Source organism: Choloepus didactylus, chromosome 24, assembly GCF_015220235.1.
Source record: "Choloepus didactylus isolate mChoDid1 chromosome 24, mChoDid1.pri, whole genome shotgun sequence".
Taxonomy (NCBI): Eukaryota; Metazoa; Chordata; class Mammalia; order Pilosa; family Megalonychidae; genus Choloepus; species Choloepus didactylus.
The window spans coordinates 6,926,181-6,950,140 of record NC_051330.1 but is presented as its reverse complement, the minus strand read 5'-3'; the positions used below and the strand labels follow the sequence as shown (position 1 = coordinate 6,950,140).

The window sequence follows — 23,960 nt, the reverse complement described above, 5'->3', positions numbered from 1 at the left end:
CTGCCAGAATGCAAAACACCAGAAATGGATTGGCTTTTATAAGAGGGGTTTATTTTGTTACATAGTTACAGTCTTAAGGCCATAAAGCATCCAAGGTAACACATCAACAATCAGGTACCTTCACTGGAGGATGGCCAATGGTGTCTGGAAAACCTCTGTTAGCTGGGAAGGCATGTGGCTGGTGTCTGCTCCAGAGTTCTGGTTTCAAAATGGCTTTCTCCCAGGACGTTCCTCTCTAGGCTGCAGTTCCTCAAGTGTCACTCTTAGTTGCTCTTGGGGTGTTTGTCCTCACTTAGCTTCTCCAGAGCAAGAGTCTGCTTTCAACAGCCATCTTCAAACTGTCTCTCATCTGCAGCCCCTCTCCCAGCTCCATGCATTCTTCTGAATGTCCCTCTTGGCTGTAGCAAGCTTGCTCCTTCTGTCTGAGCTTATATAATGCTCTAGTAAACTAATCAAGGCCCATGCTGAATGGGCAGGGCCACATCTCCATGGAAATTATCCAATCAGAGTCATCACCCACAGTTGGGTGGGTCACGTCTCCATGGAAACACTCAAAGAATTACAATCTAATCAACACTAATACGTCTGCCCACACAAGACTGCATCAAAGATAATGGCATTTTGGGGGACATAATACATTCAAACTGGCACAGTCATTGTCTGCTTTATCAGCTCATGGAACAAGTGCATTTTTTTCCTAATTAATTGCTTTAAATCAAGGATACTATCATTAGTAGAAAGCATGTTTCTTTCACTTGAGACACACACACACCCAATCCTAGGAACTTGTGAATATGTTATGTTATTTGGCAAAGGGGAATTAAGATTTCTAATCAGATGATCTTAAAATAAGGAAATTATCCTGATTATTCCATGTAATCACAAGGTCCTTAAATGGGGAAGAGGGAGACAAAATGGGCAGGAGCAGAGAGACGGCACTTTGAGAAAGACTCAACAGGCTATTGCTGACTTTGAAGATGAAGGAGAGGATCAAAAGCCAAGGAATGCTGGCAACCCCTAGAAGCTAGAAAAGCAAGACAATGCATTCTCCCCTAGAGTGTTCAGAAAAGAACCCAGTCTTACCAATATTGGATTTTAACCCAGGGAGACCCATTTCAAACTTCTGACATCCAGAACTATAAGACAATAAATATGGGTTGTTTTAGCCCACTGTGTTTGTGCTAATTTGTTACAGCACCCATAGGAAACTAATGCAGACACCCTCACCCATCCTCGGACCTTTGTATGCACCCAAGGAGAACATCACTTCAAAATGACTTGTCCTTTAGATCTTTGGTGCCTTTTCCTTTGAGTGGACTTTTTGTGAGGTTAACTGCAAAACAACACCTTTTGTGGTTCTCTACCCTAATCTGAAGGATGTAGGGAGGGTCACAGGGCTGTCTTTCCCAGAGGTCCATGAGTTTTGTACACAGATTGTCTTTCCCTCCCCACAGTGATCTTGGAGCCTACTAATCTCATATTTTAATAGCTAATAGGATAATTCAAGGAACATCTGAGTAGAAAAAGTTTAATCCTAGATGAAGTGCTGTGTTAGGTTATAAAGAGAAGTGCCGGCAGCATCTCTGCCAAAAATTTTAGAATCTACTTCATTGGAAATTCTATGTAATTCAAGGCTAACGTATGTGACACAAAAGCAAGAAAAGAGAGATTAATGAGGATTTCAACAGTCAAAGAATTTATGGAAGCAGTTCAGTGTAGAGGGAGAAAATGCAAAGACTTTGGCATGAGACATATAGTTTGAGTCTGCCAATGAAGTATTATAGGATATTGGGTGAGTGAGTTAGTCATTCTAAGGCTGTTTTATCATCTTCCCTAAACAGATAATATTAATAGCACCAGCCCCCCTGGACTATTAAAAGAATGAAGTAAAGCAAAATAGCAGATACTTTTTGAGCCCTACATCACATCCCTAGCTCTACCTCTGATTTCCACCTCAGCTACAGTTGCGGACAGTTCTGTGTGCTCTGATATCATCCCACCTCAAGCAAGCACCTGTGTATTGCTACTTTTTTCTGTTTCAGGCTTTGTTCCTAAGCCTCAGAAAACCACTCAGCTTGGAAGAGTGAGAAACTTCACCACCACAGGGCAACCCTCGTTCCCTGGTATACAAAGGCCAGTGGATAAATGCCCAGACTGCCATCCTTTAAGGATCACTCTGGGAGGCCCCCATCTTTTCTCAGAGTTAATGGTGGGGTCGAGCAGCTACCTGGGAAAATGACCTCCATTGTCTTTCCTTCCTTTCTTGTCTCATGCCCTTCTCTTTCACTCCTGTTGTCTTTGGTCACCTCCCAAGTTGGCTTCCTGCACCTGAGTGCTAATCTGAGGCTCTGCTTTTGGAAGACAAGAGCATTCCAGAATGAAGTCAGCTAGGACAGAACACAGAGGCAGTCACATTATAACTTTTTTGCAGGGTATTAGTCAAGGTTTTCTAGGGAAAAAGAACCAACAGGAGATATCTGTAAATATGAGAGATTTTATAAGTGTCTCATGCAACTGTGGGGATGCACAAGTCCAAATTCCATATAGCAGGCTGCAAGCTGGCAACTCCAATGAAGGTTTTTGATGAATTCCCTAGGAGAAGCTGGCTGGCTGAAGTAGAGATGAAAATTCTCTCTTCTGACTGCTGAAGTCATTGCATTTCCCTTTTAAAGCCCTCAGTTGATTGGATTAAATACCTGTTATTGTGGAAGATACTTCCCTAAGTTGATTGAAGATGTCGTCAGCCATAGATGCAATCAACTTACTGATAATTTAAATCCATGAAATGTCCTTGCAATAGAAATTAAGTTAGTGCTTGCTTGACCAGACAACTGGGCACCATTACGTGGCCAACTTGACACATGAACCCAACTGTCACAAGCAACAGCCCTGGTAGGGGGAGGTGGGAAATGTATATGAATAGAACCGATGGTCACAATCTAGAAAGAAAGGCTAGGTTTACCGTTTGATCTTATTGTGGAGACAAGAATTCACAAAAGGCTTTCAAATAAAAGGATGGGTCTAGCATCACAGTTCTCAAATTGTGCACCAAGGCCCCCTGATGTGCTATCATATACTCATGGTGGTGGTGGTGGGGTGCCACTAAGTATTTCAACATTTTAGAGAGATACAGCAACATCTACACGTATGACCCTGCCATTACTACTAGTCTATGGTTGTTCAAGATTTCAACAAATCCTTACATTCCTTTCAATGAAGTCACATCTTTGGGAAGCTGGGTTTCTGTAAGTTGCTTGATTCAAAGAAAGTACCCTTAGAAAATCAATATGGCAATGAGAAAGTGAAGATGGCCATGTCCAATATGTTTCCAAAGTGTGAGAAGTTATGCAGTGCCCAAAGGGGAAATAAATACAGATTCAGTTCTTTGGAACTAACAACTTAATAAACAGAACTGTTAGGTATTTCCTTTGATCTCCAGCATCAGGAAAAAAAATAAAAGTACTAATACCCTAAGATTGCCATAAACAAAAACTTGAGAATCTCTGGTTCAGCAGATGAACAACGTGGTAGTGATCCTCAGAAGAAAGGTGCTGGCGTCAGGAAAGCTCACGGGAACAAACAAAAATGTAGCAAACTGTGACATTTCACCTATTCTCATTAAGCACTCAGTGTGCTTAAAATAAAGTAGGAAGCCCTAAATCTGAGCCCATCAACCTGCCCTGTGGGCAGTCTATTATGAGCATTGTCTGCTGGCTCCACTGGCACAAAAAACAGGAGGGAACAAAAATCACAGGTTTTGTCCAGTGAGGTGAGGTGGAGGAAGAGCCCGCAGGTAAACCAGAAGGACAAGACTGAGAACCTCTTTGGTCATCACAGTGCAACCATCAACCATCAAACTGCAATTAGAAGCTGAGTGGCTCACTGGTAAAGGCTTGGTGCCAGAACGGTCCTCTCCCCCAAATGGTGAAATTTTGGCTATATGCAGCTACTACTGTAAATCAAAAAACATTCTTTCATGTTCAAAGTGGAATAAAAGTATTGTTGTTAATGGCCTATTTTAAAATCACAGCCATAGTTTTCCTTAATTTTCAAAAGCATCATTTTGGAAATGAACAGTTACAGAGAATTACTTGCATGGCATGACTAAAGCAGACAAAATAACTTTGATAAGGCAGAAGCAGTGTGTTTTTGCCTTATGTGCATTCAAATAGTTTTTTTTCTTTTGTTATTCTCTGTAAATTGTTTTTCCTAGACTGGTAGCTTTGCTTTCAGATTGCTGATGATGATAGCTAAAAATTATTTCCCATGTCGGTTCCAATTTAGCCATTATATGCAAAGTTATGTAGGAGTTACTGTGATAAGTTAAAAGAAAACAAGGTAGAGACACATTCTACTGAGAGTTTCCATTTTAATGGACAAGAGAAATACAATTATAATAACCAGATAGGATCAGTAAATATTCTGCCCAGGTAGGTAGGCTTTCCTTCTAAGCCTCAAGTCTTTTTCACAGCTTCTGGAGAGCCTCCACCAATGGATTGGAGTCAGGGCATGGGCCAAAGTCTATTTCCCTTTCAAGATTTATGATATTATAGGTACCTTTAAAAAGGCGAAATTTGCACCCTTGAATCAGTGAATCATCTCCCTTATATCAGGAGAAAAGAAAATGTTCTCCTGTACTGAAAGGAAAAATTTAGTCACAACATAATATGGATTGTCCCACTTTTATTTTTTCATGTATTGACTTTATGTTGACTAAGAAAAAATTGTCCAAAAATTCTACCACATGTAGACATACCCTGCTTTCCAAACTGTGTATGTGTTTGTTTCCCCTTCACCATATACCCATAGCCTTACATATTTGGCCTCCACATAAAAGAAGTATTTTTCAATAGTGTTTTGAATTCAACTCATACTAATTTCTTTTTTAAAGTCAGACTTGCTATGATCAGTCCAAGTTCCTGCAGTTTTTCATTTTACAAGGATAAATAAAGAGAGTGCTGCTTTTTTGGTTACCTTTACTGTGTTCTGGATTGAGAAAGATGGAGGAGATACTGTGTCTCCAACTTTTATTCATACAAATGGCAACAGGGAGGTAAAAAGATATGAAAGCAGAGACAGAAGAAGATTGCAGCATAGAGAGGAGTGGAAGCTAGTTTGTCCCCCTGGAACAACTAATAAAAACCAGAAACAACTGGTAAATAATATGGAATAACTGCAGGGGGACAAATGTGACTGTCCACTCATCATACACCAACCTAGATAGGGAGGAATGCCCGAGATCACAGCATAAAATCTGTAAGTAAAAACTGCAGATCTGATCTGGGAGCCTCCTCTCCCCACAGCCAAAACTGCAAAGCCTAGTGGTGCTAGAGAGAAGCACTCTCTCAGCAAACAAATGTAGCTCAGCTGAGCTCCAACTGGGGTTTTAATTAACAAAATGGTCTGCTCAATACAGGAAATGAATCCCCAACAAGCAGACAGAGGCTTTTGGTGATGACTAACCGTGGAGAGCCAGAGGGTGGTTGCAGACGGGCCTTGAAGGGGGCTTTCTGTCCCTGTTTTGGCTCAGTGGAGAAAGCTTCAGCCATTTTCAGTTCCCAGTGCTCTGACCCAGACAAAAGTGAAGATAGCACAGGCAGAGACCATTCAAATGCTAATGACCTCTCCCTAGGGGGTCTACCTTCCCTGAGAGGAAAGATGTGGGGCCCAGCTCTACTACCTGCCTTCCATTCAGAATGAGACCCCAGAGCCTGGGGGAAAACAGCCATAGGCCACACCTCCTTACACCAGTCTGGAGCTACAGGCTGACAGGCACCACCTGCTGGGCAGAAAAGCACAGTGACTTGAGGCCTCACAGGGTGTAACAATCTTCTAAGACAAGCCTTCAGGGAGATGTGACACTATTGCCTCCTGCTGAAACCTGAGCCTGTTCTGCTCTGGGAAAACCTGATTGGGGTAACCAAGGATATCACATGCCTAGACAACAGAAATCTACAACCTACACTAAGAAAAATGAAGTCATGGCCCAGGCAAAGGAACAAACTTACACTTCAACTGAGATACAGGAATTGGAACTAATGCTAGATCAATTCGAGAAGTTTAGGGAAAATATGGCAAAAGAGATGACGTGTATAATGAAAACACTGGATGTACATAAGGAAGAAATTAAAAGTTTGAAAAAAAAGCTGGCAAAATCTGTGGAAATGAAAGGCACAATACAAGAGATGAAAGACACAATGGAAACATACAACAGCAGATCTCAAGAGGCAGAAGAAAACACTCAGGAACTGGAGAACAAGGCAACTGAAAGCCTACACACAAGAAAACAGATAGAGAAAAGAATGGAAAAATATGATCAACATCTCTGGGAACTTAAGGACAGAATGAAATGCAGGAATATACATGTCATGGGTGTCCCAGAAGAAGAAGAGAAGGGAAAAGGGGCAGAAACAATAATAGAGGAAATAGTCAATAAAAATTTCCCATCTCTTATGAAAGACATAAAATTAGGGATCCAAGAAGTGCAGCGTACCCCAAACAGAAAAGATATGAGAAGGCCTACACCAAGACACTTAATAATCAGATTATCAAATGTCAAAGACAAAGAGAGAATCCTGACAGCAGCAAGAGAAAAGCGATCCATCATATACAAAGGAAGCTTAATAAGACTATGTGCGGATTTCTCAATAGAAACCATGGAGGCAAGAAGGGAGTGGTGTGATATATTTAAGATACTGAAAGAGAAAACCCATTAACCAAGAATCCTATATCCAGCAAAACTGTCCTTCAAATATGAGGGAGAGCTTAAAATATTCTCTGACAAACAGACAATGACAGAGTTTGTGAAAAAGTTACCTGTTCTACAGGAAACACTAAAGGAAGCCCTGCAGACAGAAAGGAAAAGACAGGAGTGAGAGGTTTAGAACACCATTTGGGGAGATAGTAGCACAGCAGTGTAAGTACACTGAGCAAAGATGACTGTGAGTATGGTTGAAAGAGGAAGGTTAAGACCATGTGGGACACCAGAACAAAAGACGAACGATAAAGACTGGACTGTGCAACTCCGGGAAACCTAGGGTGCTCAACGATTGTAATAAAAGGTACAAATGTTTTTACATGAGGTAGAACAAATGAATGACAACATTGCAAGGTGTTAAAAATAGAGTGGGATTGGGAGGAAAATACAGTCAATGCAAACTAGAGACTATAATTAACAGAAACATTGTATTATGCTTCCCTTAATATAACAAAGGCAATATACCAAAGCTAAATGCATATGGGGTGGGAGGGATAGGGGAGGGGTATGGGACTCCTGGCATTGGTGATGTTGTCTGACTCTTTATTCCACTTTAGGTTAGTGCTATCTTTCCTTTTGTTGCTTTCTAGCTGCCATGTTTTGTTTTTATTTTTGTTTTTGTTTTCCTCTCTCTCTTTTTTCTTTTTCTTTTGTCTCTCTGCCTTCTTTGACTCTTCCTCCTGCTTTGTGGAAGAAATGGAGATGTTCTTATATAGATAGTGGCAGTGGTGCTGAATACATAAATATGTGACTATACAGAGAACCAACAACTGTTTACTTAGGATGGAATGGATGGTGTGTAAACAAAACCGTCTTAAAAAAATGGGTTGATGAAGAAAACTTGAGAGCACTCTATTGAGTGAAATAAGATAGACACATAAAGACAAATATTGCAGGGTCTCACTGATATGAACTAATTATAATATGTAAACTCATAGACATGAAATATAAGTTACCAGGATATAGAACAAGGCTAAAGAATGGGGAGCAGTTGCTTGTTATGAGCAGAATGTTCAACTAGGGTGAATGTAAATGTTTGGAAATGGACAGAGGTAATATTAGCACATTATGAGAATAACTAACAGTGCTGAAAGGTGTGTGAAGGTGGTAGAAAGGGTAAGCTCAGAGTCACGTATGTCACCAGTGGGAAAGTTGGAGGTTAAAAGTTGGAAATGTATAAAACGGTGAATCTGGTGGTGGGCAATGTCTGAGATTAACTGTACAAATATTAGAAATCTCTCTCATGAACTAGAACAAATGTATGACACTATAACTAGAAGTTAATAATAGAGGGGCATATAAGAAAAATATATATACCTATTGCAAACTATATACTACAGTTAGTAGTATTTTAACTCTTTCATCAAGAGTAACAAATGTGCTAAACCAAAACTATGAATCAATAATGGAAAGGTGGTGATTAGGGGTATGGGAGGATTTGAGTTTCCTTTTTTTGTCTTTATTTCTTTCCTGAAGTTACGAAAATGTTCTAAAAATTGAAAATTGAAATGTTCAAAAAATTGTGGTAATGGATGCACAGCTGTATGATGGTACCATAGGCAATTGATTGCACACTTTGGATCTTCAGATAGTTGTAAGGTATGTGAACAATCTCAATAAAATATACATATTTATATATACATATATATGTATATATAAAAGATATGAAAGCACTTCTAAATTAAGCCACAAGCAAGACAGCAATTTAACGTTCATGAGAATTCTTTCCCACAACTTGATCTTCCATCGGAGAGAACAGGACAGCTGGGGAAACTGAGGGATAGTGGGCTAATGCCAACAGCTGGCAACTCTCATCATATTCAGTGTTTTCAGCTTCTGAGCTCAGCACACTGCAAAAATGTTATAATCTTTCCAAAAAATTATTTTTCCCCCTCCAACCACTCATGTTAAGAAAGAAATTCTTACCCCACATTTTATTTTAAAATCAGAGTAATATGGCTACCAGATTACTGAAAATCAATTCTATTAAAGAGCAAAGAAATTAAAATGAAAATGCATCTTCCAGTTCATATGTCCCAGCTGCTTCACATTAAAGATAGCCTTTTGCCATAGTCAAAACTATCTTTGCTAAAAACCAGGTTGCTTCTTTTTTGGAAGGTAATGCATCCTGCTTTAAAAAAAAAAAAAAAAAGGCATTAATAAAGGCATTCGCCCTAGAAGAAGGAAAATTCCTGGAGGCAGGGATGTGGCTGTCAGAGGGCCCAGAATAAGTCTTAGCCCATAACAGGTGCTTGTGGGAGAAGGAGACATGGGCATATTTAAGTGTTGTTTTTTTTTTCAGTCACTTGCACAAATGATGACTTAGGAAAGAAAAATACAGCAAATCGATTATCACTTTCTAGATCTATAAATTGCAAATTATTTTCTTTAAACTAATAGATTGAAAAAGGAAGATGATGCAGAGGCTGTCATGTTTTCAATCTGGGTAGGCTGGCAAGATAGCTGATGCATCACAGCCCTTGAGTATAAATACTTGATTTCTAATTTTTTTTTTCCCTCCAGGCTATATTATTAGGTTGATATTAGATTTAAAACTGCTTTTATGATGATGGCTCAGTACTTTAATGAAGATGGCTCAGAAGACCAAAAATGGCAGGGAGAGAAGTGCAGTGCTGGCTCTGCATTTGTAACACTCTTTCACTCAAAAAGTGTCTAGTTAGCATAAGAAGTCTTTCTGTTTAGCAATAGATAAAAACTGGCTGACTTTAAGTCATACCTGGTCTGGTTTATAGAATTTCCTCTTATTGGTCTCATTTCTGGTGATTTATTCTTCCTCAGGGTCTTAAAAAACGTAGTATCTCCACTTGCTTTAATGAAAAGGGATGATACCATAGGCCAAGAATAGGAAATGTGTAATTTGGAAATACCAGCTTGGAGGCAAGAGCTTTCCTGAAGCTAAACTCCTGTACCATTCCTCCACTTAAATGATTGGGAATTTCTTCTTCAATCTCAGGTTTAAAGCCTGAGAGGTTGGAGGCACCAAAGGTCAAGACAGATAAAGGCAATTTCCCCTTTCATTTTATTGTACATATAAATATTGCCTCCAGTAAGCCATTTTTTTAGAGTGATTTCTAACACCCAAAATTGCTACTACTGTATTTTAAAATAATAGCCTATATTTAGAGGTTAGAACTGTGGGCTCCATTCTTGTGCAGAGTAGCAAGGGATACCGATGGCTGATAATTGCTGCTGATGATTTCATTTTTCTAGCAGACTTGCCAATGTATAACTCCAAGCAACTTATTTTTGTCTGGAAAAGGAATATCTAACCACATACATAGTTAACCCAAAGCAATCATTACTCCCGAGTATCTAGCATTTCTCCTATCTACACATATCACATAATAGGAAGAAAATAATGAAAACTGTTCAGTATTAGGATCTGCTTTTTCTAAGGCAGTATTCAACATTATACTTTTAGACTTTTTAGTTTTCCATATCCTTAACAATTACTGGTTCTCCCAACTGGGTAAAGCATTAAACTGATTTTCTTACAATACCTTATATATTTTACTCAATAGAGTAAATAAATAACTGAAATTAATTACTAATTAATCTCATTTTATCTGTTTGCACCAAGTCTTGGGAATCCCTCTCTACCATAGTTAACACTCTTGGTTTCAAGTAATAGGAATCCACTCCAAAACTGCTTATGGAAAAAAGGAAATTTGTTAGAAGTGCAACCCTAGTAACCCCCAGGGCCCAGCCCTTTCTCTGCCTAAAATTGCATCTCCTGCAGAACAGTCCAACAATAAAAAGGTATCAAAGAGCAATTCCAATCCATAATTGATTTTTAAACATTAAATAGGATCCAATTCAAAGCCTACAGCAATACTTCTCAAAAATACCTTTTCCTTCCCTCTACAATTTCCTCAGACTCAAGTCACTCATTCACCAAACTTCTCCCCAGAACCCAGTGTGAAAAACCTTCATGTCCTTCTCCTGACTCCTTCGTAAGAAGGATGTAAGGGCTTACTTGAAGGATATGAACCTCCTTTTTCATTTCCTTTTGTTAGCCTTTACTTTTTAGCCTTCTCTCCATTCTAAGCATTTCCTTGAGTTTACCACACATAAAGTCTGGGAACTAGGCTTTCAAGAACTGATTTTTTTTTTGCTTCAGAGATGGACCAGAGCTCTGGATTGAATGTGCCATGAGGTCAGGTTCTGGAGCTGCTCTGGTTCTCGCTTGGAAGCTGGGTGCACCGTCCACCTCCCTGCTCAGTACCAGCACCCTCATCCGTCAGCTGACAGGAGTATCGGCCACTGACGACTCACAGCTGAATCCCTCCCCATGCACTGCCCTTGGCCAAAGCTGCCTCACCCAAAGTTTCACCCCTTTCCAGACACTCCCCTTATTCGGTGATCAGCCCAAGTGGAGCTTCAGGCCATGTAACTGGGTTGTGCATGTACCTTGTGGGAAAAAAGAGATTTGACTAAAAGTGAGAATATATTTAGATACATAGGCAGTGATAAATGGCTTGGCACTTTGGTTAGGGGGCCTCAAGGGAGCAAGATCAGATGAATGAGACAAGGAGAGCTCGAGAAGTGACTTGTAGATGGACAAATGGGAGTGGGTACCATGAAGTATTGGATTGGGTGCTAAGAATTGTGGGAGGCAAAGTCTTTGAATTGCATGTTAATGCCCCCAGAGAGGATCCATTACAGATGAGGCACACAAAAGCAGGTAGACAAAATGACTCAGCTGGTTGACATCAACCAACCTCTATATTCATCCATCCTGATGCTAGCAGTAAGATGGGGGCTGTAGCATGGGGTCCTACTTATCAAGGCTGATACAGCTACCACCACTGAAGAGTATCTAACCTGGCAGCCACAGAAACCACTCCTGAAGCCCTGATTTGGCTGCAGCCATTGAGAAAATCAAACAGCCACTTGGTAGCAGCTTGACTGCTTTGGACTTTTACATTCAGAAGGAGCAACAATTCATCTTGACTGTAATCAATACCCTTGTAGAATCTATTCAGTCAGCTGGTTTGAGACTCAGATTTGGATTCAACGACATAATTCATCAGCTATCTATGACGAAGATGAGATTATGTGTATGTGGAAATCCTCAGCTATTTTCCTCACTCCATCCCTGCATGCTACAGAGAATTTTGCATTTGCCTATTTCACTTCTCTTTGGCCTGAGATCAGGTGTGGATAGTTTGAAAAAAAGGCAAATATCAGATACCACCAAATATATCTACTCTAACCCACAGCACAAACTAATATAAAACTAATATAAATCTCTTTTATGTGATTTATATTAGTTTGTGCTCGGGGTTAAAGTAGATATATTTGATGGCATCTGAATATAGGCTGTGGTAAGAAAAGACAAAGCTTCATGATTCCAAGTCTCGTTTTGTGTTCCTCCAGACAGATTGCAGAAATATGAGCCCTGGACTTCTAGTACCATCTCTAGGCATATTTATCTAATATTATACATAGGAATACAAGCTGTATTAAGTTTTAGACATTAAGGGACTATAAGGCATCAATACCCCATTTGTATTTGTTCCTTAAAAAAAAAAGAATGTGTGTTCTTTGAAGAATATATTTAAGCCATCATATCTCAAATGTCTCTATATTAAAAACATGTGACTAATGCATAAAAACTAGTGTGCATATTTTGAATATCGCATCTCTTCATGTGACCTTCTCAGTTAATATTTTACTCTTTTTAGAGCAGTGGCTCAGGCATCTAATCACATCTTTTTTAAGTTTCAAATTAATATAAAGATATCCTATGTCATTAAAGTCATTTCCCCCCTTTTTCCTGATTCCACAGGATGGCATAAATATCCTCACTAAATAAAATTTCCAGTCTATGTAATAGTATAAAAATTTTGAAAAGTCTCTCCAAGTATAAACTATAAGGTAGAAAATAAGTACTTCCTTAATATACAAACAAGGGACCTGGCCCGTAATGGAGTCTTCAGTTAAATTAATGTTTGTAAAATAGATAAATAATTGACTAAGTAAAAAATTATATACACTGATGCCTCCTGCTAATTTGTTTAACATATCGTTAACAAGTTGAGTTGCTAACCAATAATTCTGAACTTATGATTCAAAGAAAATAATTTCAAGTCTCTACCTGGAGAAAGAAACCATAAACGTGAAACAAATAAAGTCTAAGTCTATATTTTGAGTGTTTTCAGACTGGGTATTGCATTTGTGTTCAGTGTCTGCTTGGGGATAAAAATCAAAGAAAATACCATCTACTAACATTTCCTATCAACAGCATGAAGGTCATTCCTATGCCTTTCCAGCATGTTTATCCATCCTGTTATTTTCAAAGCCCTCCACTGGAATCTTAGATAAAGTTGTTTAAATATTTGCTGAATCTGGTCTTCTAGGCTGTCAACCTCAGATTGTGTTCAGGAAAGCTGAACATTATCACACATGCTAGTTTCTAATGCATTTGAAATCAGGACTCTCCACAGACATCAAGAACTCAGAGTAACTTTTCTGGAATTAGATGAAATAATCCTAGCAGAGTATTTACATATTTAATACTTGTAAAATGTCAACTATAAATATCATTCCTGCCAATGACCTTAGGATTTAGGAAAGCAGATGTGGCTTAAAAAAATCCTCGGGGAATGGTAAGTAATTGTTTAGGCTTCAAAAGGACATCACACACCAAAGTCACATTTCTATAATTTCCTTTGTTTCTCACATTAAATACCTAATAATGTGTCTGGACTACTACATGCCAGTTCTGAAGTTGGGGATGTCTTTCAAGTTTTCATAAAAGTTAGAGACCTTAAATGGGAAAGGTGAGGGATAGATAGTTCTATAGGGTTCCAAGGAAAGGGGTAAGCTAGCAAGGTGGAGAGCCTGCAGGACCAGAAGCTGGGATAGTTGGATAAAAGTACTAGCTCTGCCAGTGACTAAGTCTACCATGATGGGTAAGTCAAAACCCCCATGATCTCCTCTCCTGTCAAATGAGACTAACAATATTCTCCCAACTCCCTTAGTGGACTGCTATGAGTATGAAATGATATAAAACACACAGAAACACATGCACTTCTAAAGTATAAAAAGACACAAATTAAGCTGCATAAACATACAAACATGAAGCCATATAAAACATATGAAACATGGAGTTATGAAGGCCATCATTTTATAATTAAAGAGTGTGATGGTGAGGAGAGCATTCTCCTGGAACTTTTCATCTCGTGCAAGGTGTTGTAAGGTAAGAAACAGATCAAATGTAACTGAGGAGTTAGGATTTAAGGACTGATTATGATAACTGAATCATTATGTAGATAATCCTTCTTTACTTACTGGTATAGACAGAGGGAAATACCTGAAATCTCTGAACTGTAATCCAGCTGCCTTGATCTCTGATAATGATTGTAGAGCCTTTATCTTGTGCCCTTGTGGTTGTAAAGACCTTGTTACTAACCTTCACTTGTGCCCATTTATCCAATTTTTCAACTTTAGAGTCTTATGATCACTAAAAACAGCCCCCAATGTTTATTAATTAAGGGTCTTGGGTCAGCCCAGAACTAACCGACCCCAAGTCCAAGGTTATCTTGATAACCAAAGCTGGATCTAACCAAAATGGGCCTGCCTGATGTGCGCAGCAGCTTAGACTTTAAACTACAAGTCACCTATTCCTCATTATAATACTGAAAACCATGCCCATCACCGTATTAATGCCACCATTTTCTTACATGCGTTCTGTGACTAAGCATGTAATGAATCTGCGCATGTGCAATAATTAGATCACCTCTAATTACATCATCTGGGGCCATTGTGCTCATTATCTTAAAACATGCTCATCTTTTGATGCCATAAAACTCAGAATTATTGTAGTTCAGGGAGACAGATTTTGGACCAATATGCCATCTGCTCTCCTGCTTTGTGCCTAGCAGTAAACTCTTTCTCTCTTTGAAACCCCAGTTTGTCTCAGGAATTGGTCATTTGAGCACATCTGGGAAAGAATCCACCACCTTGGTCCAGTAACAAAGAGGGATTGAAAGCATCTGAAAGATTTATTAAACTCATGGTTCACTGGGGAGAGCACAGGACACCTCACAGGGCCCCACGGGGAAGACGCTAAGGTCGGTTACAGGGTGGGGGGAAGAGGGGAGTGGGGATAGACGGAGAGAGCATGCACGGCACTGAGCAAGCCCCTTTTATTGTGGTTTCTGCAGGAAATGTTGAAGGGTGAGGCAGTGGTACACTCACTACTGTGGGATTGGCCTGCTAGTTTTATGGCACCTCCACAAATTCAAGGGTGTTCACTTATAAGCAGGCTGGGGTCAGAATTATCTAGTAGCAGATGTATAGGTGGGGCTTGGTCAACTGGGAGCATCTATAGATGTTAAAGCATCACTTTACAGAAGATAGAAAGTATGGTTTATCCATTGTGCACTGGGTAGGCATTTCATGGGATTATAATTTATAGAAAATATTACAACTTCTCCACCTAAAGCATTTCTTATTAGGACAAGAATTTTTCAATGTGTTCTGGGTGGCTAATGAATCTGATGACGTGTGGGTAACATTATTTACTCACAATCTTATCATCTGCAGATACTTTGAGAATTGTCCCATGGTTGTCAGATTGAATAAATGTAAAATCTTAGGATTTAAAAATGCTTGTTTTCTGTTTCTAATCCATTTAAATACATCATCCATTAAATATATAATATCCTGATAAAATGCACAATATCCTGGGAAAAATAATACTGCGAAAGAAAATTGATTTGCTTCACCAGGTTTGTAGCTGTAGGTACTCAGAGATCAGATCAGCTGCCATGATTTAAATTACTTTGGAATGAACTGTTCATTATCTGAAAATTGAGGAATACATAAATGTGCATTCCATAGTTGGAAAATCCAAAGGAAAGAGAGTAAGAGACAGCTAGGTCCTCAAATTAAAATAAATGGCTTGGAAGCAGGAAGGAGAGAGCTTGGAAAACTTAGTAAAAGATTGAACTCAAATTATTTCAGGAACAGGCAGTTGTAGGGAGTACACAGTAGACATGAAGAGGGTGCTGGTTTAGTCATCTCAATCCCTCCTGCAGTTTGGAGATTAACCAGGATGCAGCCTTATTACCATTGATGGTTATATTAATGTGGAAAGTCACACTAATTTATTCAAATCTCTTTATCAAGGGTCAACTATTGGTGACAGACACTGATCTAGATAGAAAGGATATGTCAGGGAAGAAAACAGACCCAAACCCTTGCCCTCATGTAACTTATTTTCTGGTAGAGAAGCAATTACCAGTAAAGAGGCAGATTCCAAAAGAATAGATTTCTATGTATCAGGCTGTTCCATTATAAATTGAGCATCTTTTTTTAAAAAAATAATTCCTAGGAAAGTAGGACACTAAAGAATTACCAACTGTTTGCAACTCAGTGTTATTTGGCTTAATGGATTTATGGTATTCATTTGAGAATAGGGCCCTGGGAAAACAAGATGGGGTAGGGGGGTTATTTGGGACCCCTAGGAGGGCAGATCTGGGGAGCAGGTGAAACTGATTATATAAAATCATAATTTGTTGGAAGGAGCAGACTCCAGCCACAAAAAGGATGCTCACTGAAAACATAAAAAAGGCACTACATCTACAATTTTCCCCCTAAGAATTTGCCTTTGTTTAGTGCTTAATAAACACAATAGTAAGAATGAGGAAAACATACCTTTGATTAATTATAAAGCTTCTAGTATACCAAAGAAAGCAGCAAAACAGTGCAAGTTTTGTGATGATGATGATGACAATGATGACGAAGGTGGCGGCAATGGTGGTTTTAAAAACTCTCCATGTACACTGAAATATTTTTGAGAACATGCTCTTTTGCCCAAATGCCTCAGTTTAAATACATTAGAAAGAGTTCAGGGTTGGGCAAACAAAAATGCATTGTTTTGGGCAAGTCTTGTTTTTCTGTAGGATCATAATGGCAAGAATTAAATGACGTAATGTGAGTTACCAAACATTAATATAGAATCACTAAATCTCCTATCAACCTCATGGTCAGGTACTCTTATTATCCTTATTTTACAGATGAGAACATTGAGGACAAGAACTGAACTGAACTGCCTAAGATCACACACCAAGTGCAAGGTGAAGCTGGGATTTGAACCCAGGGAGTTAGGCTCCAGAGTCCACGTGATGTGTATAGACAAAAATATATATATCCATAAAATACATAAAATGCACTTTAAAATCTCTGCAAATGATGGCTCTTATAATTAATCCCAAATCTCCTTTGAAAAGGACAGAAAAGATACTAAATTTGGGTGGTCTCCATAATTTTTTATGGGAAAAGACACAGACATGCACACATGGAACCATATATATGTGGAAAGCTAAAATATTAACAACAGATTTGATTAGATTATTTAGGCCCATGGTTACTAGAGTTTGTTTTCCTGAATACACATAAATTAGGTATTTATTAGCATCTCTTTAAAATTTATTAGTGTCTGTTTAAGATTATCTGTGAATATCTTGAATTTCCATATTTATATCTGGTTTCATTCCTATAAAAATGACAGATATAGCTTTCCCTATCTAGTTTGACCACAAAAATCAAAGAAATTGTACTTTGATTTGGCCAAAGTATAATTTCTTACAAGAGACATGTAATATGTGTGGCTAGTACATGGCACCCACAATATCATGGTTTTGAGTAAAAACAGGTGAATGGAGCAGAAAAAGAAGATGGCAATTGACACGCAGCCTAACATTTTCCTTCCTTCCCTATTTACAACTTTGTACAAAGACAGGTCAGAGATCTCCGGAGTGAGGTCAAAAAAGAACTCTGATAGTGATTTCTCAACCGCACCAGAGAAAGCTACAGGCAGCCCTGGAAATCTGGATTTCTATCAGCAATAGCCTCAGTAGAACTTAGAGAAAGAAGATGAAAGATGAGTGAAAATAAGAATGATGAAAATTACATACATTATTTTCCAAATATTCTGGGTATAGACTTACAAGGGACAACATCGCCCTGCCTTTTTTGATGTGGGTAGGCCAGCATTAGGTGTATCTGAGGACTGACAGCATTTGAGAACAGTTTACCAGTGAGACGAGGGGTCTCTGTAAGAGCTAGTGTCTCTCCTTAGGTGGGTGAACCTGGCCCCAGACTTAGCCAAGGTAAAACTTGGACTCCTGCCCTAAAGTTCGTTCCACTGGTCTCTGGAAGCATCAGGTGAAAGTGAGGTTGATAAAAAGCAGCCCAAGAGGACACTGGAAAAATAATTGTGTAACTAGAATCAACTAATGGTTCATAACACAATCTTTTCATATATAAATTTATTTTATGATACTGAAAGAATTGTAAACAAAATCGTTGGCTTCAATCGAGGAATCTTAGCAAAATACAATTCCTTTGAGTATAATAAAGGGATTTTTAAACACACGAAATCATACTCACCCCAAATTCTTAAATGACACGGTGGAACTACTCTAAATTTACTGCTGGGATAATACAATTTAACAAATGTTCTCTAAATCTCAAAGTATGTTTTCCAACATTGGTTGCATAAATCATGATAAAAGAAAATCTAGCATGTGCTCCCAATCTTATTTGAATATTTCTCCAATTGGAGCACATAATGTTGGTTTAGAAGATGCCCATCATATGGAATCAATCTTATCATTTATTTGGAATCTTCTTTTTAAAGTGAATTTTTAATATTTTAACATGGAGTGCTATAATTAGAAACTATAGAATATAAAATGAAATTGTGAGAAGAAGGGTCATTTAGGAACTCACCAAAGAGCAATTAGCTATTTAAGTAGAAAACTCATTTCTATGATTTCTCACCCAGCCCCTTCTGAACCACCTTAATCCACCCATTTTCCATACTACTACCAGCTCACAGAGAAGACACAACCATTTCCGGGACTCTCGTAGAATCAGTTTGCTTTTTCTCAACCACATCTTCCTCTAACCCTAGCAATGCCTGTCTCTGAACAATTGTTCTGTGAGTAACTTGGAGTTTGCTTTTGGCCCTATGGATTTTACAGCCCAATTTTATTTTTCTCAGTGTTACAACTCATTTAATGATGTAGTTTAACCCTCTTGCTCCTCAAGTACTCTTACTACCTTCTGAAGAAAACTAGCTCTGCCCCTGTAGGAACCAAGTCCATCGCTGAACACCTTTATCTTGCCTATGTGATGTTCAGCCACACATGAGGGGCAATGCAGGATCCTGATACTTGACCAGAATCAAAAGTCCCAGCAATCTTTCCCTCCCATTTCATTCCTTACCCCTCCCCCAGCCCTCCAAACTGGAAAAGTTTCCGCCACCCCCATGCCTTGAACTGGGAACGTGATACCACGGAGGGTAGCACAGAATACCTTTCTCTTTTTTACACCTAATTTTCAGACGACAGTGGAATTACCAACTCTGAACTCGTTTCAGGTGGTGAAATATATATTAATCTTCAATTCTGTCTGATTTCCTCCACAGTATCAGAGGAGACCCAGTAAAACTTCCAAGTTTCTACACAAAGCTGCATGGACCTTTGGGTACTCAGAACTAACACATTGGAGGATCGAAAAGAGAAGAGTCCCCATTCTCAGGGGGGTGCTCACTGGTAGGACTAGCTTCCGGAACCCCTTCAGGGAGGACTCATACAGGATTCTCAGTCGCTCTTCTAGGCATGTTCTGTGGCTCAACCACCACTGTAGACCAAATCCATCAGAAGCGGGATCAGCATGCCACTGAATTTCCCGAGGACTTACATTAGTTTGGATGGGGCTCACCTCACCTCGGCTGCAATTATTTCACATAGGTGGGAGAAAGGAAAATGTCCACTTGCTGAAATTGCTCACTCCCAGCTGACACCAGGGAAGCAAACATGTCAGGATGCAGGACAGCTGTCTCTTAGTCCCAGAGGGTCACCTTGTAGGTAGATCTCTGAGCGTAGCAACACTAGCTCCATTTCCAGGCATCGCCCAAGTCCACTAGCAATGGGAGAAACCACTTAGGTCCAGCCTGTATGCACAGTAGAGACAAGAATAGTTCTGCAAACTCATTGAAGTGAGGGCAGCTAGATCCTGTCTCCAAGTCAAATCCAAGGTGGATTCAAGAACTTCAGACAGCTTTCAGGTAAGGCCCTCGTCTCTCAGGTCCAGATCCCTGCTGGGCCAGAGCCTCTTCCAATGGAGATAGACATTTGTCATCCACAAATCCTGTCCTTTTCCATTATTTCCCTGTCACTCACAAAGTCTCAAACACTCGAAGGAAGAGACCCATGATCTAGCCAATTTTTGCAGCATATACCTCTTTACTTCCAACCACTTCCACCAGAACTGTGTGGAAGCCCCACAGCCTTCTGCCCATCTCTGACCCCACCAATTCAGACTACCCAGGTGGACCTACAATAGTTTATTACATTCCTCCATAAAAAAAGACATAACTCCACAGTTACTGCAGTTCACCCATCACTGACTCCAGATACATATTCATTCGTCTTGGACCATCACAGTCCTACACCAGCTTAAGTCTCCCTTGGGGGGCAGTCTCCATAAGAGAAGGTCAACCAGTTATCTGCTTCCACTTTTTCAATAAAAAAAGAAAACCATATACTTATTGTATTAGCAAGGGTTTTCCAGAGAAATAAAACCTACAGGAGATATATGACAGATAGATAGGTAGATAGATAGATAGATAGATAGATAGATAGATAGATAGATAGAAAATGAGTTCATCACACTATCATAGGGATTGGCGAATCTGAACTCCAAAGGGCAGACCACAGTTTAGAAGCTCAGATAAAGGTAGTGGTGAAGCCAGTTGGCTAGAAATTCTGGCAAGAGCTAATGCTGAAGTTGAGGCAGGATGTCTACTTCTGACTTCTGAAATTCATAGTTCTGGCTTTTAAGACCTCCAACTGATGGATGAGGAGATTCCTGACATGGCTGAGGGCAATCTCCTTTGTTGATAGTTGATAGAGTCAACTGATTAGGGATGCAAATCCCATCTACGAAATACCCTCACAGAAACAAGTAGGCCAGTGCTTGACCAAACAACTGGGCGCCATACCTTAGCCAACTTGACACATGAAATTAACCATCACTGTCCAACCCTTGTCAATTTGCCACCCATACACATCTTCTCAACCATACATAATCTCCAAATAAAGATAATAGCATTGTCACAGTTTGCCTAACATAATATAGCTGCCCTGCTTACAACCAAAAATAAATTATCCCTTTCCCTTTAAGAGGATGCAAGTCCTTGGGTGATATACACTATAATCCTTGATATTCTGTAACTTGAATACCAGCAAGTAAAGTTAATACAACTTTTTTTATATGATAAGGGGATAAAACAGGGAAGACATCAAGAATATTTGAGATACATGTGTATATATATCAACATATTCTAACAAAATAAGGGGAAACTCAAATTACAATCACAGTCCTCATTTCTGTTACTGATCATATGGTCGTAGCTCATATTTATAATTACTTTCTTCCACTACTCATTCTCAGCTGGCTGTGGTTCTTTGCCTGGTGGGGTGACCCAAACTTTCATTCCTGAAGGGTCTAAGCCATAAACAGCCCTGTCTATATTGGGTTGTTGTACTTGTCCACTGACTTTAGTCATAGCACACAGAAGTATTAAGAGATCCCCTAAGGGTTCTCCTGTATTCCAGGCAAACTCATCCTCATCCCCATTGCATGGCAGCAGTCTAATTTCCCCTTGGTAATCAAGTTCAATCACCCCAGACAGTAAAGTAACTTCAGCAAGGTTAATAGTGAGTGGTACCACTCCCATTTCTACCCTTTGGTCCTGGGTCCCATGAATCCTGGCTATGGGAGAAGCAGCACCATGGGGTGGTGGCTGCTTTAGACTATATACACTTTTCTGAAGAGTATATGCCCCAGCCCTTCCAGGTATTGCCACCCAGTTGGCCCTTAGGGACACCGGGATAGACACATACTCTGGATAAAGATTTGCCTTCCCTGATGCAATGCTTCTGCCAAAACTACCATCTGTGGACTAACAGAATGCCCTTTCCACTGTCATGGTAGTCCACACAGCATTGCTTCTGATCAAGGAACTCACTTCACAGCAAATGAAGTGTGGCAATGGGTCCAGGCTCATGGAATTCATTGCTCTTACCATGTTGCCCATCCTCCTGAAGCAGCTGGATTGATAGAATGGTGGAGTGGCCTTTTGAAGACCCAACCATAGCACCATCTATCTTTTATAACCACTCGCTTCACTGGGTTCAGTCCTCCCTTCAAAGACTCTTTCCACCATGGATTTGCACAGTGTGGAGTTGAAGTAGAAAATGCTGGAAGTGCTACCTTCCTGCTGGCAATGCAGCCGACTCCAATACTTAAAAGGGAACAACCAGCAGAGAGGATATGGGAGTGCATCTCTTTCTCCAGGAATGCCTCAGTGTTCAATAGAACCTCATTCTGGATGAAATCAAGAAAGCCCTAGCAAGAGGGTATTGTGTCTAGGGGTGTCTGTGTGTGTATGTGTGTGAAGGACAACCATACGTTTCCCAAGATCTTGATCAAAAGCACTGAAGCATACAGCTACAGCTCTCTCTCAAAGAGACAGACCCCCTCCTAGGGGCTTATACAGCAACCACTTGTGAGGGCAGGGGGCAGGGAGGAGGAAACATGTGTGATTCGAGAGAGAACATTTGAAATATTTAACATAATCTTATGGATGGACATTTTAAATTATTTTAACAGTTTATAGTTTAAAGCTTTTTAAACCAGTGTATAAAATCATTATGTTCAGCCAATTTACGTAGCTAGAGGGGTTAAGCAGATGGTACACTTTTTACGAGAATATACAGCACATATCAGAATCTCCAGGAATTTTTCTTTCTTTATCAAAAGGGATGTGAATTGTAGAAGCTGAAAAGAAGGGAGTTTTGGATGAACTTCAAGGAGTTCACATAGTAAACCTCAGTATTATAGAATGCACAGCAATGAAGCACAGTGTCACAACAAATGGACATTCTGACAAAACCATCTGCCCTTAGATATAGCAAGCATTCTGAGTGCCTGAGAGTTCAGAAACTTGTTGTGAAGCTGCAGAGGACTGCCAGAGCTTTGGATTGTTCCCAATTATAATCTTGGTGATAAGGTAGCCACAGTAAACATAAATTACATTCTTCCTGCTTGAGTCAGAGAGAAAAATCACATCTGATATTCAAAACAGCAGTGCCTTGAAATTCTGTAAACCACAGTGGGAAAGGTTAATGGGAAAATTAATCAATTGAGGGTTGTAGTAAAGAATATCTAAAATTTACCTGAGGAACTGGAAGTTATCTGCACTTTCTTTTAAACGACTTGAGTTTAAATGGAAGGTAATCCACTGAACGACTGACGTTAACCTTAACTTTGGGGATTCAAGAGGCTCAAGGATTTGCCACTATGAGCTTTCTTTTTCAAGTTGTACATATTTTTCTCTTCTAGATAACCACAAAAACATTCAGATATTTTCAGCACTAGCTGCTTTATATGAAAATATCAAAACTTCACCTTGTTAGGACTTATTGGAGTCCATAAGCTAGAGAAGAGTTTTGAAGAACTTGAAACTTTGAGAAGGAGGCACAGTGCTGGATGGAGTGAACCTATATTCTAAAGAATGTGACAGGTAATGGGGGGGCACACGTCTCAAACATTACATCATCTTGAAAGCACAGTAACTGAACCTTGCACTGAGGATGAGGAGACACCCAATTATACCAAGAATATATTCCAACCATCCCAAATATTTTTCTAGAGGCCTAGTAAGGCAAACCAGGGCATCAAAACACCCTTGCCCCCGGATGAGAATCAATATGCCTCCTTTGGCGATGAAGAAAGGACATTCTTGACTTAATTACGCATCTTAATGAAGGAAGCTTTTTTCTCTTAAGTGTCTTCAGGGCTGTGCTGTTTTAAATCTATGATGTCCCCCACAAAAGCCATGTTCTTTTAATCCAGTCTTGTGGATGCGACTAATTGGGGGTGAGACATTTTGATTAAATTGTTTCCATGGAGACCTGACCCATTCAACTGTGAGTGAGACCTTTTGATTAGATTATTTCCATGGAGCTGTGACCCCACCCAATTCAAGATGGGTCTGGATTAGTTTACTGGAGTCCTTAAGAGAGCTCAGGGGCTGACACAGACCCAGATGCTTGGAGATGCAGACAGAAAGATGTTTAGAGATGCTAAGCTAAGA

General features: G+C 39.6%; 1 long non-coding RNA gene across 1 annotated transcript in view; it reads left to right on the top strand.

Moving 5' to 3' along the window:
* Positions 1-23,272, top strand: part of LOC119519862 — a 121,268-nt gene extending 97,996 nt beyond the window's left edge. The window contains exon 3 of the long non-coding RNA XR_005214099.1: positions 23,207-23,272. This is a non-coding gene — a long non-coding RNA (uncharacterized LOC119519862). The remainder of the gene's footprint in view (positions 1-23,206) is intronic.
* Positions 23,273-23,960: the final 688 nt, after the last annotated feature.